General features: G+C 42.2%; 1 long non-coding RNA gene across 1 annotated transcript; it reads right to left on the bottom strand.

Moving 5' to 3' along the window:
• Window positions 1–239: 239 nt before the first annotated feature.
• On the bottom strand, window positions 240–8,026 carry LOC145513583 (uncharacterized). The gene is made up of 2 exons (XR_014059540.1): window positions 1,238–8,026; window positions 240–800 (listed from the first exon to the last, which is right to left on the bottom strand). It is a non-coding gene; the product is annotated as an uncharacterized LOC145513583 (long non-coding RNA).
• Window positions 8,027–17,092: the final 9,066 nt, after the last annotated feature.

Here is a 17,092-nt window from a genome sequence, read left to right as displayed (position 1 = left end):
CAGTTTTGAGAGATATTGTCAAGCTGCTCTCTGCAGATGTTGTCCCATATTATCCTCCTAATTTTCCCCAGGCCCTTGCCTATAGAATGTGTTATCGTAAGTTGAAAAGTCTTAGTGAAATATGTTTTCAGTGTAGTTTTAATTCACACTTATTTTATGAATGAGGTTGAACATCTTTTCATATATTTAAGGCCCATTGTGTTTCTTTTCTCTGTGTGGTCTTTTATATTCTTTGCTCATTTTTATTTTTTTTCTTTGCTCATTTTTATATTGGGTTATTAGTGGATTTTGCTTTTTGTTTTTATTTCTGAGTTCTTTATATAATGGGAAAATTAGCTGCTAGTTATACAAGTTGCAAATATTTCCTCAAAGTTTACATTGTATTTTGACTTTGTTTATAGTATTTTTGCCATGTGGGAATATTTTCTTTTTAATGTTGCTAAATATATCAGTCTTTTGGTATGTATGGCTGTTGGAATTTACTCATAGTTAAAAATATTTTCCCACTTTGAGAGAGGAGTTTATTAAAACAGCTCAACATATTATATTTTTATGATTATTTACAATGAGACATTTACTGCATAAATTGATCTCCTCCCTTGCCCCACATTAGTACATTAGATAAGCATGATATGATCAAAAGTGACTATTCTTTTTTAAAAATATTTGCTTTTATTTACTTACTTTATTTATTTGACTGTGCCAAGTCTTGGTTGCAGCATGTGGGATCCAGTTCTCTGACTGGGGATTGAACCACAGGCACCTTGCATTGGGAGCATGGAGCTTTAGCCACTGGACCACTAGGGAAGTCCCGTGACTACTCTTTTAAACAGAAAAATGTCCATATTCAGATATTTTTAGACATTTTAATTTATTATATTCTAGTCATATATAGAATAGAAAACCTTAACTGTCACATTCAAAGCTAGATAGCAGGTTCAAAACTAAAGACATGAAAGTGAAAGTGAAAGTCACTCATTGTGTCCAACTCTTTGTGACCCCGTGGACTATACAGTCCACGGAAATCTCCAGGCCAGAATGCTGGAGTGGGTAGCCTTTCCCTTCTCCAGGGGACGTTCCCAACCCAGGGGTCAAACCCAGGTGGATTCTTTACCAACTAGCTGTCAGGGAAGCCCAAAGACATGAAAAGATCTCAATTTAGAGTATAGTCCCCTGCTCAAAAAAATTAAATTAAAGCACAAATAAGGGAATTCCCTAGTGGTCCAGTGGTTAGGACTCTACACTCTCATTGCTGAGGGCCCAAGTTCAATCTCTGGTCAGGGAATTAATATCCCAAAAGCCACGCAGCAAGGCAGGGAAAAAATAAAACAACTAAAAAAAATTTAAATGGGTTACATTTTCACATCAAAGAAAGAATTTCTATGAAGGGGATTATGCCTATAATATATATATGTAAGTATTAAATATTTCAGAACTGAATGCTCAGGTAAGCCAGTCATAACAAACTCTGGATCCACCTTAATCCATCAAAAATCAATACATATTTAGCAGGTGCCTACTGTGGCATGGCACTGCTAGGCACTGTGGGGAATATAAAGAAATTGAGGGGTCATTGTTCATGTTTACTCTTCAACATTTCACATTATTTTTCACATATTTATGTGATCGTTTAGGTATTAAAGTATATTTCTAGGTATTTAGCTGGCAAGTCATCTAGAAACTTTGGCCAAGAGAGAGCAAATATGAGTAACCATGAAATTTTTGTTACTAAAATTAAAAAAAGAAAACAGTTGACATTTCACTTCTTCACAAACTAGAAGGGCATAGGAAGGAGACCAACTGCAGCCTCCCTTAAATTGATTTATCTTGCACTCTCTCTGCAACTGCTCCCACAGTGGGGTGAAGAGAGGTAAAGTTTGGTCATCTTGCCACTCTATGCCTAACTCTTTCCATCTCTTTCCATACAGTTTTATGATCATTGCCTTTGGTGCACTAGTATATTAATAGTATCCCTATAAAATGTAAATGGTTCTGCAGTCTTTTGTTATTTCTATTATTTTATGCCATGTATTTTAAGTGACATCTAATGTGTTTGCAGGACAGTGATAATACATAAAGGTTTGTGAAGTCTGAAAATACATCTAGATTATTTTGCATGCATTTTTGCCGCCTTATGGAAGTAAGTACCATTTAGAAGATAGCAGAGATTGGGTACTTCCCTGGTGGTACAGTGGTTAAGAGTCACCTTGCAATGCAGGGGACAAGGCTTGGATCCCCACTTGGGGAACTAAGATCCCACATGCTGTGGAGAAACTAAGACTGCGCACAGCAACTCTGAAGCCCACATGCCACAACTAAAGAGTCCATAAGCCATGACGAAAGATCTTGCATCCCATGTGCCACCTCTATGACCTGATACAGACAAATAAATAAATAAAAAGATAGGGAGATGTAGACCTGACTTCATGATCGTCTTGCATCAGTTCAGTTCAGTTCAGTTCATTTCAGTCGCTCAGTCGTGTCCGACTCTTTGCGACCCCATGAATTGCAGCACGCCAGGCCTCTCTGTCCATCACCAACTCCCAGAGTCTACCCAAACCCATGTCCATCAAGTCGGTGATGCCATCCAACCATCTCATCCTCTGTCGTCCCCTTCTCCTCCTGCCCCCAATCCTACCCAGCATTAGGGTCTTTTCCAATGAGTCAACCCTTCGCATGAGGTGGCCAAAGTATTGGAGTTTCAGCTTCAACGTCAGACCTTCCAATGAACACCCAGGATTGATCTCTTTTAGGATGGATTGATTGGATCTCCTTGCAGTCCAAGGGACTCTCAAGAGTCTTCTCCAACACCACAGTTCAAAAGCATCAATTCTTCGGCGCTCAGCTTTCTTCACCGTCCAACTCTCTCATCCATACATGCTGCTAAGTCGCTTCAGTCGTGTCCGACTCTGTGCGACCCCATAGACGGTAGCTCACCAGGCTCTGCCGTCCCTAGGATTCTCCAGGCAAGAATACTGGAGTGGGTTGCCATTTCCTTCTCCAGTGCATGAAAGGGAAAAGTGAAAATGAAGTCGCTCAGTCGTGTCCGACTCTTAGCAACCCCATGGACTGTAGCCTACCAGGCTCCTCCATCCATGGGATTTTCCAGGCAAGAGTACTGGAGTGGGGTGCCATTGCCTTCTCCGCATCCATACATGACCACTGGAAAAACCATAGCCTTGACTAGATGGACTTTTGTTGGCAAAGTAATGTCTCTGCTTTTAAATATGCTATCTAGGTTGGCCATAACCTCTTGCATAGTGTAATATATTTCTAGAAAGGGCCTTCCCATCCTGGATCTGTATTTCCAGCTCCCCTTATGGGAGGGACCATGTGCTAAATTTGCATTGGTTGAATATGAACAGAAGCTATTGTATACCACTTTCAGGTCATGTTTAAGAAATGTGGGTGCCATCTCCAAGTTCTCTCTTTGCTGATTGGCTGCAGAGAGTGACAAGGCCATGGAAGATGGCAGAGCCATAGGAAGGGAGGAATCCCCTGGATCTGAATCACCAGAGGGAAGACAGATACCCACTGAGCAGGAACACCAGGCTGTTATATGAGGAAGAAATACACTTCTGTTGTCTTAAAATCTCTGAGATGTTGGGGTTTATGTGTTATAGCAGGTAGTGTTACCCTAATTAAAAAAAAAAAAAGCAACCTTTCATTATGTTTCATTTTTTTATAATATAATTCCAGTATGGAATGTAGCTCACTTCTCTGTTTCAGCTATGTAAGTTTGGTCCCTCCGTCATTATGGAGGTTTTAATTTAGTGAACTGTTCTGTCTTTAGCCATGTTCTCATTTAGTGACCTGAATGAACAATAGAGCATCTAGAAAAAAACTTGCAGACAAAGCTGAAAGGGGTAGCATGATGTTCTTTGAGAGACTCAAGATCCAGAATTTATCTAGATTGGTCAAAAGGAACAAGATGAAATTTAGGCATGTATTAAAATGATACACTTTCATAGACAGTGGTTTGAAACAGTTGTAATGATTCAGACATTATTATAAATTGGGATAGGCAATGTTTGATTAGTAATGGAAGAAAAAAGGGATGTGTAAGGAAAAAGTGAGTGATGGAGTATGCTCTGAGCGATGCAGTTTATTCTCCAGTTACTTGAATAAAAAATCTGAGGCAGAATGTGTTAAATTGTCATCTATATACTTTAGGTGTATATGGCTCAGACATAGAGAGTTCCCTTCACCTGGAAAACCTTGCTTACTTGAAAAACAACAATAAAGCACACATCAGAAAGACTGGATTTAAAAGATTAAAACCTACACTTTTAAAAATTCATTGTGGTGGTAGTTTTGTTTCTAAGTCGTGTCCGACTCTGACAGAGGTGTCTGTCAGGCTCCTCTGTCCATGGGATTCTCCAGGCAAGAATACTGGAGTGGGTTGCTATTTCCTTCTCCAGGGGATCTTCCTGATCTAGGAATCAAACCTAAGTCTCTTGCATTGCAGGCAGATTCTTTACTAACTGAGCTAACAGTCTGTGAAATTCTCCAGGCCAGAATACTAGAGTGGGTAGTCTTTCCCTTCTCCAGGGGATTGTCCCAACCCAGGGATTGAACCGAGGTCTCCTGTGTTGCAGGTGGATTCTTTACCAGCTGAGCCACAAGAGAAGCCCAAAAGTTCATTAGAACTCATGTTTACAGAAAAAAGGGGAACTCATTCTATATCAGACTCTGTCTAGGTGCTGACCTCAGCAGGGAAATAGAGTTCTCTGTGAAATTACCATAACAATAATCACTCATCTTTATAGTGCTCTAGAGCAGTTCTGTCCACTGGAAATATAATGTGAGTCACATGTGTACTTTCAATTTTTTAGCAGCCACATTAAAAAGGAAAAAGAAACAGGTGAAATTAATTTTAATAGTAGATATTATTTAACTGGTCATCTCAACATATATTCCATATGCAAAATTATTAATGAGATATTTTATTCTTTTTTCATACCAAATATTCAAAATCCAGTGAATATGTTACACTAGCAGCCTATCTCAGTTCACCAGACACATTCCAAGTATTAGTAGCCCCACGTGGCTAGTGGTTGCTGCATGAGCACAGTTCTAAAAAGTCCATTGTCTCATTTAATCTTCATAGAAACCCTCTGCCAAAGGTATTATTATTCACATTTTACAGATTATAAAACTTTCACAGAAATGAAGTAATTACTCCAAGACACCCAGACATAATGGAAGAGTCAGGGCTGGAACCCACTTCCTGATGGGCAACACATCTCGGGTTAAGTGGGCCGACATGGAGTCAAATGAACTGGCTTCAGATCCTGGCTCTGACATTTGCTCAGCTGTGTTACCTCAGGCACATTTTTTTCACTCTGACATTTTATTTCATTAGCGGAAACCTGGTGATAATAAGAACACTTATAGGCTGTTGTGGGATTAAATAAGATGATGCCTGCAAAATGCTCAACGTAGCACCCACCCATGGCAAGGGCTCCATGGGAGTTCATGGTTATCACCTTGACAACAAGCCCAGTGCTCCTCTCTCCTTCCCACACTGCTTCCTGAAGCCTCACCTTCCATTCACCGAGGGTTCATTCTCAATATGTGACTTCTACCAGGAACCAAGGAACTGGATGTTGGTTCTGACTCTCCTACCAGCCTCATCCTGATACATCACAGCTGCTTTGCTGTCATGTTTGCTGTTGTCATCTTCCAACAGCACAGAGTGAGATGACTTAATCAACCCAGCAATGTTGGAAGCCAGCCACACAGTCTCATTCTGAGACCCCTCCAAAAACCCCCTCATGACTGCAGGGATTGCAGGAGTACCTCTCAATTGGTTCAGAACTGTCCCATCCCTTCTTCATGCCCTTTGCAATCTGCACAGCTGAAGGCAGGAGGTAGAATGTGCCCACACAGAAGCTGGGGTATTCACACAGTCTCCTCCCCGCCTGGCACTGGTATCCCCACTTATCTGCAATGTTGTAACATGACCCCTCTCCCCAAAGCCAGGTTTAACTGCCCATAAGCCAGTAACAGTGTTTTTTACCACCCTGAACGAAATACTTTAATAAAATATGAGGTTGGAGTATTGAACTCACAAGTAGTAATACTGTGGTGCTCACACATGAAATGCATGCTTGTTAGTGGCTGCCCTCCAAAGTGTTTTCTTGGTCATCAAAGGGAATGGCTTTACTGAGCACAGGCTCTCAAAAGATTGACACATAATGAAGTGAATCATAGTTCATTCACCCATTCAACAGATATTCACTGAGCCCCTACCATGGACCAGGTGTTGTGCGGGGCGCTGGGGTAACTATGGTGGGCAAAAAAGAATTGCTGCCTTCAATGACCTTATCTTTAGAGGGGGATGTAGATAGAAATCAAATATAGAATTACCAACTGTAGTAAGAGCTACAGAGGAGAGGGAGCAAACCGCAGAGATCTGATCTGGTCTGCAGGTCAGAGGAGGCTGCCCTGAGACAGTAAGGTCTGAGCTGAGGAAGCTTAGAGTAAGTGAGGGCCTGGAGGGATCGAGGAGGTGTCTTGGCAGAAGGGAAAGTGTAGCAAGGATTATGCTGGGGTCATCTCAGGTCTAGGATAACAGACTGGGTATCAAGAATCTCTATTATACAAAGGTCACTGTGTGTCCTACAGAAATGGCAAAGGGATTTTGGGATTCAAGGTTGGGCTCTGGAGTTTCCAAAATCAACTCTCCAAGGGTATTCCTGGCAGTTCAACGGCTGGACTTAGCACTTCCACTGTAGGGGATCCCATTCGATCCCTGGTCAGGGAACTAGGATCCCAAAAGCTGTTTATCGCGGCCATGCAAAACAAAAAACAAATTCAACTCTCCTAAATAAGAAAGAGAAAAATGCTGTCCCAAACTTCTGAGAGAAGCATGCTGGGTGGGCGGGTAGGAGAGGGTTGGGCTACTTGGACACCATCCGGGGGCAGTGACTGGTGTCCTGCTTACAAGCCAGATCTTTCAGGTTTGTCCAGACTTGAGAAAACCGAACTTGGTAACAGTGGAGGAACCCACCCACTGATTCCACTGAAGTGGAATCTTCCCACCCTTGCATTGATGGCAGCAAGAGTTGAAGGTTATGAGGCGCAGGGTGGTGGCTCTGGTCTCTTTTGTCAACAAGTGGCTGGAGCAATAAGGAAATCGCAGATACAGAATGTGGTAGGGGTGGGAAAGGCAAGAACAGCAAGGGCATCTTCCACTGAGTTTGAGGGAGTGGAGAGCATGGATTGGGGTGCTGGGGTTTCACCCAGTGACTTCAATGTATTGGGGTCTTGTCACTAGAGATTACTGCATTTTTTAATGCCCATGCCTAGCCTCCAGGTTTTCAGGTTGTGAGAATATAAAACTCAAAAAAGGTCCAGATTTGGGACTTCCTTGGTTGCCCAGTGGTTGGGACTCCACAGTGCCACTGCAGAGTGTCCAGGTTCAAGCCCTGATCTGGGAACTAAGATCACACAAGCCATGCTGCATGGCCTGCCCCACCTCCCACCCCGCCACCGTCAGAAGAATGTCTAGACTTGGGAGCTGTGTCCCTCTTCTCCCCTCTTCTCTCTTCCTCTTCTCTTCCTTTCCCTTCTCTTCTCTTCCTCCTCCTTCTTTTTCTTGGGGAAAAACCATGAGTTTTGGACACATCGAGTTGCAAGTGCCTTTGAAACATCCAAATGATGTTAATTAGCAGCTGGACAGGTAACTGGTTTGCACCTTAGAGGGGGAGACCTGGGTTAGAGATGTGCGTGAGCTCATCGACATACCTAGTACTTGAAACACTGGGCATGAATGCAAGGTTGGGGGAGAAAGCAAGAGAGAAAGGGGTCCAGGAAAGACCTTGAAGAGCCTCAACACGCAACGGCTGAATGAAAATGAGTCCATAAGACAGACAGAGCAGTAGGGTCAGACAGTGAGGAGAGACACCCGTAGAGACGTTGTCCAGAAAGCTAAGGGAGGGTGTAGGAAAGAGAGTGTGGTTCCCCAGGGTTGAATGTTCCTAGGAAGTAAAAAATGGAGCCTAAAGATGCCCACTGAATCTAGTGGGTCATAGGTCATTTTTGATCTTGGCAGAAGATGTTTCTATGGAGTGATGGGGGCTAGAGGTTGGAAATAAATAGTAAGTTGGGAAATGGAGACAACAGGTATAAACAACTCTTTCCAGAAGCTTGATTATTCTGTTAAAGCTTGCAAATGTGATGTTGAATCCTGTGCATCAGGATTCACTGAAGCGATATCATATTTCAGTGGAAAGAGAGCCCTCATCGGTCAATGGGAAATCCACATACTAACAGCACTAGTGCTCTCTCCTTAATGAATCTGCGGAGCATGGATTCTGGTGGGATTGCTATATATATCATGGCATCAAGACAAATGTTTTCATTTGGGGTATGCACCTGTAAACCTCAACAGCATGATCTGTACATGAAGATGGTTTTGTAAACAATTACTGATAGGGGGAGGCTTTTTTAGCCCATTGATCTACTAGGAACAGGAAGTGATAGGAAAGAGACTAATCACAGTGATGGATGTGTGCATCAGAATTCCTGACTCACAGCGTGCATCAGCACCCAGCTCTCACCACCACTGCCTATGACACTTCAAACAGCATTAAGGCCATCTTAAAGCCAAGGCGGGGCAGGGAGGGTCTGCTATGGAAACGCAGGCATATGGCATCCATTCAACTCCGACGAATGTGAACTACAGGGCAGGGACCAGATTTTTGGAAACTGAAACATTTACTAGTACCCACAGCTTTGATGCCTAAAGTCAAAGGCAGAGGATTATTTCAGTCATTTTGGATCCCAATACTTCAGACATTTTGACTCATTTGAAGACACTGACGATACTCACTTGGTTCTGAATCAGCATTTTTTTTTTTTTTTTTTGATCTGTGTACATATGCCTCAAAACTCCTAACTCTAAACTCTGATACCCAAAGGCTCTGATTTAGAGGTGGATACTCGTTTTCATATTTTATCCTTTTTACCTGGAAAGAAGTGGATCCTGGAAAGTTGAAATACATGTCAGGAAAAGAGAGAATGTTTGAAACTTTCAAGTCAGTGTTCATTAAGGCAAGTATCTTGACAGCACATTATATTGACAGCAGACATACCATACAGTGAGAACGCTGGTATTCACTTAAAAACAGCTTCGGGCACACTTGAAACGTATTTATTCATAGAGCATGCATAAATTAAAGGGAAGGGTTTTCAGAAACAGTTATCTGACAGTGACAGTTATCTATGTTTAGACATCTGGTGCTTGTCTCTCAAGCCTGAGCTCCTTGTTCGGTTTAAGAAAGATGCCAACACTGCCAAAATATCTCTTCCACGCCACAATTCACTTTAATAAATACTGATGTCTCCAAGTCTTCAGAGGAGGAGAACAGGTAGGTGGGTTGAGGACAGTGTGGGCAGTGTCAGAGGACCCCCAGGGTCTCCTTATAACCAAGGAGAGAAGACAACCTCTTGCCTGGGGTGATTTTAGAGTGCCTGGAAAGGAGCCTCAGGAAGGTAGATGGGAACGATGATGAATTACAACCATAAAACCCCCCCACTGTGTAAATCAGGAATCCCTGTAACAGGAGCTAGAGATGAAATGTAAATGCTTATGGCTCTGCAGGAGATAATTCAGAGATTTTATTTTTTTATTTTTTTATTTTTTTAATTCAGAGATTTTAATTCACCCTCAAGTGAAATGATGCTTCCAGAAAACCAGCTGATCCTGAAGGAAGGAGCGTGGGGGAAAGACCAGGCAGGAGGGCAAGGGCTGCTTCTAGGGCTGAGGTATGAAGGAAGGCTAACAGGAGCCACATTCTGGCTTTGGTTCAGAACTGGGTCTGACTGGTAAAGAATCAGTCTGCAATGTGGGAGACCTGGGTTCAATCCCTGGGTTGGGAAGATCCCCTGGAGAAGGGGAAGGCTACCCACTCCAGTATTCTGGCCTGGAGAATTCCATGGACTGTATAGTCCATGGGGTTGCAAACAGTCGGACACGACTGAGTGAACTTCACTTTGGGTCTGACTGGGAGGGAGGCACAGAGAGAGAGAAAGTGTGAGAGATGGGAGTGGGTTCTTTGTACTGTTGGGAGCAGGAGGGTGGGCTTGTCAGAGAGCAGGCATTTCAAAAAGATACCACCCTTTGGCTGCCTTCTCTGCAAGCCTCAGGCACCTTGTTCACAAGGATGCCTCCAATGTCTTTTCATCCATCTTGATAACTGCCACACCTTAAAATTTGTTTCAAGACACTGTTTTCGGATATGCTCAGAAGAATCAATCCTGTCCATCACCTTCACTTTCTGAGAAAATCAAAGTGATAGTTGGTGGGAAACAAACCAGATTTAGGGGAAGGACTCTGCTGAATTCTTCTATCTCTATTTTAATAATATGGTTTTAGCATTTGCACATATATTCTTAAATAACATTTGGATCTTAAGAGTTTGTATGTGTCTGGGTATACACGAACTTACCATGATTAGCTTAAGACTTTCATTTCTTAAAAAAAAAGCAAACCCACTTTTTTTGGTGTGAGAGACAACATAACCTAGTGTTTAAGAGAGTAGGTCTTGGAGCCAGATGGCCAGAGTTTAAATTCCAGTTTACCTGTCTGCTAGCTGTGTGACCCCGAGAAAATTACTAAACCTCTCTGTGCCTTACTTTCCTTATCTGTAAATTAGATATGACAATTGTACCTGCTTCCTGGGGTTGTTATGAAGATGAAGTGAAATCATACATGGAAAGTCAGGCCAATATCTGGCATGTAGTAGCACCTAATAAATGTCAGCCACTTCTGTTGGTGGTTTAAGGTTTTGCTTCCTATATCCTTCCAGTTCCCTAAGCCACAGTTTAGGACGTTCCTCTGTCTTCTGTATTTCCTGCAAATCGGCAGCTCATTATCTCAGGTTTTGTGGTGTTAGTAGCTGCTGTTGCTGAGTGCCTAGATTCTTTAATTCATTGGGGATTGCAAAATGGTGATATTCTATCACTTATTTTTTTATTTATTAATTAGGGTACTTTATCTTCAAAATTCTTCCCTTCATGTATTACTTGGTTGTTGTTTAGTTGCTAAGTTGTGCCCAACTTTTGCAACCCTATGGACTGTAGCCCATCTGGCTCCTCTGCCTATGGGATTTTCCAGGCAAGACTACTGAAGTGGGTTGCCATTTCCTTCTCCAGTGAGGTCCTTACTGCTTGGTTAACAAGTGGTAAAATTCAATAGAAAGGAAAAATAAATGCTTTATTCTTTTTAATTTACTAGTTTTTAAAGATAAGGGCTATCATTTTCTGAAGATGACTTTTAAAATAGTACGAACTCAAATTTGGACATAGCTGATTGTTTCAATTGGTTACAATTATCTTTTCTGAAGTTATAGTTGTCCCATCTTTGGCTGTGGGAATCTTTCTAAGTTGGCTCCTGTTCCATCTTTGGCTATGGGAGTCTTTCTAAGTTGACTTTCATGACAAGTCTTTGATCACTCCCCTGCTATCCAATAAAACATGAAGTCCAGGCTCGTCTTTTATATCTCCTATTCCAGAACTGGAACCAACGAACTCTATTTTTTTTGTTTGTTTGTTTTGTTTTTATTTTTAGTAGAAAATGGTATTTCAAGACTACAATCTGGGTACTATAGATATTTATTGCTCCTAGATGGGTCATTGTTCCTAGGCCTCTTCAGCTGATAGAGCTAGGATGGATAGACCAAATGATAGATCAATAGATATATATATAAAGTGTTTCATGAGATCCTACTGATACTGCCCATTCAGACTCAGGACTAAAATATTTTCTGTTTGTTTGTTTGTTTGTTTTTGTTTTGGCTGCAGCTTGCAGGGTCTCAGTTCCCTGATCAGGGATTGAATCTGGGCCAAGCAGTGAAAGCCAAGAATCCTAACCACTAGGCAGCCATAGAACTCCCCTGCTTTTTGTGTTTTTAATCTTAGGGAGTTTTATTAGTCATGTATACTTCACTAAGAATTAGCTAGTGAAAGTCGCTCAGTCGTGTCCGACTCTTTGCGACCCCATGGACTATACAGTCCATGGAATTCTCCAGGCCAGAATACTGGAGTGGGTAGCCTTTCCCTTCTCCAGGGGATCTTCCCAACCCAGAGATCGAACCCAGGTCTCCCACATTGCAGGCAGATTCTTTACCAGCTGAGCCACAAGGGAAGACCAAAAATACTGGAGTGGGTAGCCTATCCCTTTTTCAGGGGATCTTCCCAACCCAGGAATCGAACTGGGGTCTCCTGCATTGCAGGCAGATTCTTTACCAGCTGAGCTATCAGGGAAGCCCCCAAGAATTAGCTAGACCCTTCCCAAACTGAAAGATGAGAATAAGTTCTCAAGCAAGCTTAAGCAGAAAAGGGAAATTTAGTATAAGGATACATAGAGCTCAAAGATGCAAATGCAGCCAGGCCTCAGGAAGGTGGTGGAACCAGGGACAAGAAAGCTATCAGAGATCAGGGCAGCCTTTCTCTATGGGAAGCTTCTTGCTTTTCTTTCATCAGATCTACTTTGTCCACTTCATCATCCACGTGCTTGGTAAAAGGCATCCAAACACTTCCATGCAGTGAGCATTTTCCTGTGTTACAAACATGGGTATTGGGGGTGGAGACTGGGTATGGAAAAGGAAGGGCCCTTCCCAGGCAAGTGGGAATCTCAGTTACATGGAGTCCATGTCATGAGGGGTATGAGAGCATAAAGGCTGTAGGCACAAGGGAAGGTGGCCGTAGCTTGTGAAAAGAATGCAGGACTACTGGGTTTTCACTTAACCTTTACTGTATCACATCTGTACCTTATTCTTCTGCTCCAAGAAGCTTGTTTCTCAAGGACACAGGGCAGGATAAAATTAGAATATCACATAATTAATAATCTACTTTATCCCACTTCACACACACAATAGTCTCAAAGTAACATTAATACTACCACTATCAATGTAATTACTGAGAACAGTTAAAACTAAGTTTTTACATATGTTCTCTGCATTGCCCCGTTGTTATAGTTGTCTATAGCTACACTGGGGCTTCCCTGGTGGCTCAGTGGTAGAGAATCCACCTGCCAATGCAGGAGACGTAGGTTTGATCCCTGGGTCAGGAAGATCCCCGAGAAGGAAATGGCTACCACTCCAGTATTCTTGCCTGGGAAATCCCATGCACAGAGAAGCCTGAGGGGCTACAGTCTGTGGGGTCACAAAGATTCTGACACAACTTACCAACTAAAAACAACAACATAGCTACATTATACAAGCATATGGCCTTTGTGCCCTGTATTTTCTGTTTTACCTCTCGCTCTGTCTTAGTCGGACACGACTGAAGCAACTTAGCATGCACACACACAGTCTTAGTTCTATGAGTAACCCTATATTTAATGTTCACACCAGTCCTTATGTTGATGTTTTTCTAGTCATTTTGATTATCTTAATTGTGAATTAAAAAAATGTTTTTGTTGCACCATACAGCTTGTGGGATATTAGTTCCCTGACCAGGGATCAAACCTGGAACCTTGGCAATGAAAGTGTGGAGTCCTAACCACTGGACCACCAGGTAATTCTCATAACCAATTTCCTTAACTGTGACTTTTTTTAAAGTCTTTATTGAATTTGTTACAGTATTACTGCTGTTTTATGTTCTGGTTTTCTGGCCATGAGGCATGTGGGATCCTAGCTCCCCAACCAGGGACCAAACCTGCACCCCCTGCTTTGGAAGAGGAAGTCTCAACCACTGGACCACGAGGGAAGTCCCCAGTTATGATGTTTTAATAATATCCATCAAAATTATATTAGTAGGGTTCTCCAAAGAAATAAAACCAATAGGATATTGTGCATATGTGTGCATATTTATGTGCGTGTATGTGTATTTATTATAAGGAATTAATTCAGGCAATTATGAAAGCTGAAAAGTCCTAAGATCTGCAGTTAGCAAGTGGGAGACCTAGGAGAGCTGATGGTATTAGTTCCAGTCCAAAGCCAGTGGGCTCAATTCTCAAGAAAAATCAATGTTTCTGTTCAAGTTTGAAGGTGGGAAAAAACCAATGTCCCAGCTTACTCCCAGGAGGGTCAGCCATTTTTTCATTCAGACCTTCAACTGATTGGATGTGGCCCACCCACATTAGGGACCACAATCTGCTTTAATAAGTCTACTGATTTAACTACTAATCTCATGTCTGACCAAATATCTGTGGCCCATGTAAGTTGATATACAAAATTACCCATCACAGGAAAAGGAGTACGTCAAGGCTGTATATTGTCACCCTGCTTATTTAACTTACATGCAGAGTACATCATGAGAAATGCTGAGCTGGAAGAAACACAAGCTGGAAACAAGATTGCTGGGAGAAATATCAATAACCTCAGATAGGCATATGACACCACCTTATGGCAGAAAGTGAAGAAGAACTAAAGAGCCTCTTGATGAAAGTGAAAGTGGAAAGTGAAAAAGTTGGCTTAAAGCTCAACATTCAGAAAACTAAGATCATGGCATCCGGTCCCCATCACTTCATAACAGATAGATGGGGAAACAGTGGAAACAGTGGCTGACTTTATTTTTCTGGGCTCCAAAATCACTGCAGACGGTGACTGCAGCCATGAAATTAAAAGACGCTTACTTCTTGGAAGGAAAGTTATGACCAACCTAGACAGCATATTAAAAAGCAGAGACATTACTTTGCCAACAAAGGTCCATCTAGTCAAGGCTATGGTTTTTCCAGTGGTCATGTATGGATGTGAGAGTTGGACTATAAAGAAAGCTGAGCACCAAAGAATTGATGCTTTTGAACTGTGGTGTTGGAGAAGACTCTTGAGAGTCACTTGGACTGCAAGGAGATCCAACCAGTCCATCCTAAAGGAGATCAGTCCTGTGTGTTCATTGGAAGGACTGATGTTGAAGCTGAAACTCCAATACTTTGGCCATCTCATGCAAAGAGCTGACTCATTGGAAAAGACTCTGATGCTGGGTAGGATTGAGGGCAGGAGGAGAAGGGGACTACAGAGGATGAGATGGTTGGATGGCATCACCGACTCAATGGACATGGGTTTGGGTGGACTCAGGGAGTTGGTGATGGACAGGGAGGCCTGGCGTGCTGCGATTCATGGGGTTGCAAAGAGTCGGACACGACTGAGTGACTGAACTGAACTGAACTGAACCCATCGCAGAAGCAGAGGGCAGGAATACTTTTTGCTCCCCCTAACATCAACAAGAAGTCATTCATTCTGCTGGCTCATTCACAAGGCCAGACCTAGTAATGGTGCTGGTATTATATGAAAGGCTGCAATTTAAAGAGCATTACATGTATTATCCCGTCTCCAAACAAACCACAGTTCATATATCCAGAAACTGAGACTCTGAGAAGTAAAGCAATTTATCCAATGTCATAAAGGTAAGTAATGAAGTGGGGATTTGAATAAAGTTCTTCTTGATTTCCAGCACTTTGCTCTTAACCACTATTCTAGATATCCTGGAGAAAACATGGGCTTATGAGGATAGAAGGTGACGCTGTCTATCCTGTGGTACACAGTTCAACTGAGTGATAATTACATGTGCTCCAAGCCTCATAATCTCTTTATGTATACTTTGAAAAAAAAAAAAACAGATTTAAAATAGTACATAAGTGAGAAAAGAATAAACCTCATCATCACCAAATTTTTTTTTTAGCCATGCTGTGCAGCTTGTGGGACCTTAGTTTCCCCACCAAGGATTGAACCCAGGCCCTTGGCAGTGAAAGTGCCAAGTCCTAACCACCAGACCACCAGCAAGTTCCCCATGACCAATTTTTCAATTTGCTTCCTGTAACGTAAAACTTCAGGAAGCTCATTTCTGCATTTCCAGAGTCCACAAATAGTGGTACGTGCGTTATGAAAGCTGTGATACTTAGAATTAAAAGAGAAAAATAATTTTGGACAAAATATACATACAAAACGGCATACATAAAATATACGTACAGTTCAAACAGTAATAAACACTCATGGACCCATCTTTCTACTTGAGTTGTATCTACTAATTTCTACTACTTCTGGAAATTAGAAGTAGATGGAAACATTTTGTACATGTGCTTATCTATGAAAGTGAAAGTGAAGTCGCTCATTTGTGTCTGACTCTTTGTGAGATCCTATGGACTGCAGCCCCCCAGGCTCTTCCGTCCAAGGGATTTTCCAGGCAAGAATACTGGAGTGGGTTGCCATTTCCTTCTCCAGGGATCGAACTTGGGACTCACACATTGCAGGCAGACTACCCTCTGAGCCACCAGGGAATTTATAGGAGAGAGTCAAAAGTGCAAAGCTAATTTAAGAGCTGGTTTGAGCCTCTTAGGGTCTTGTCTTTTCCAAAATAGATTCAGAGGAACCCCAGACCTGTGAAAAAAGGGATTCTATAGTCAAAGAAGTTTGGAAGAATAGTGCATATTCCATCTCCACCTGGAGAAGGAAATGGCAACCCACTCCAGTATTCTTGCCTGGAGAATCCCAGGGACGGAGGAGCCTGGTGGGCTGCCGTCCATAGGGTCTCACAGAGTTGGACACGACTGAAGCAACTTAGCAGTAGCAGCAGCAGCAGCATCTTCACCTTCCACTCAAATCTGGAAGGGACATATTAACATATCAGGAATGTTTTAAATGTGCAGGAATCTTTTAAATTCTTGTGATTCTTTTAAAATCTTGTAAATTCTGAGAAACTCTGGATTTCCCCAACATATTTGACCATCAGAAACTTTCATGTGGCCTGTTTCAACCTGAGTGAAACTTCTCTTCCTCTGGGGAAATGCCAGCACAGGTGCTTGCTGATGACCAGGGCATAAATAGAAGCTTTCCTGACCAGTGATGCTGATGGAGCACAGTCTGAATGATCAAACCTCTAGATTCCTGAGAAAAGTAGAGGTTCAGGAGGTTGGAGGGAATGGCGACAGAGGAGTCTAGTCAAGGAGATGGGCAGAGGTGGGAGCCAACACAAAATTAAAAGTTTGCTTTGCTGGTCCAAGGCAATACTACCTTCAGCTGTGAAACTTGGGTGGTGGATTCCAGGAGGAAACCATGAAAAATAAAGCATAAGAGCCTGCTACTTGGTTTGTGTTTTAACCAGTTGGAGTCTCTTAGTTCAGGCTACTGTAACAGAAAGTTGC

This window comes from Giraffa tippelskirchi, chromosome 7, assembly GCF_054371585.1.
Source record: "Giraffa tippelskirchi isolate mGirTip1 chromosome 7, T2T-mGirTip1v1.2.pri, whole genome shotgun sequence".
Classification (NCBI taxonomy): domain Eukaryota; kingdom Metazoa; phylum Chordata; class Mammalia; order Artiodactyla; family Giraffidae; genus Giraffa; species Giraffa tippelskirchi.
Note: the sequence above shows the minus strand (reverse complement) of the source record. Positions and strands in the feature narration are given on the sequence as shown.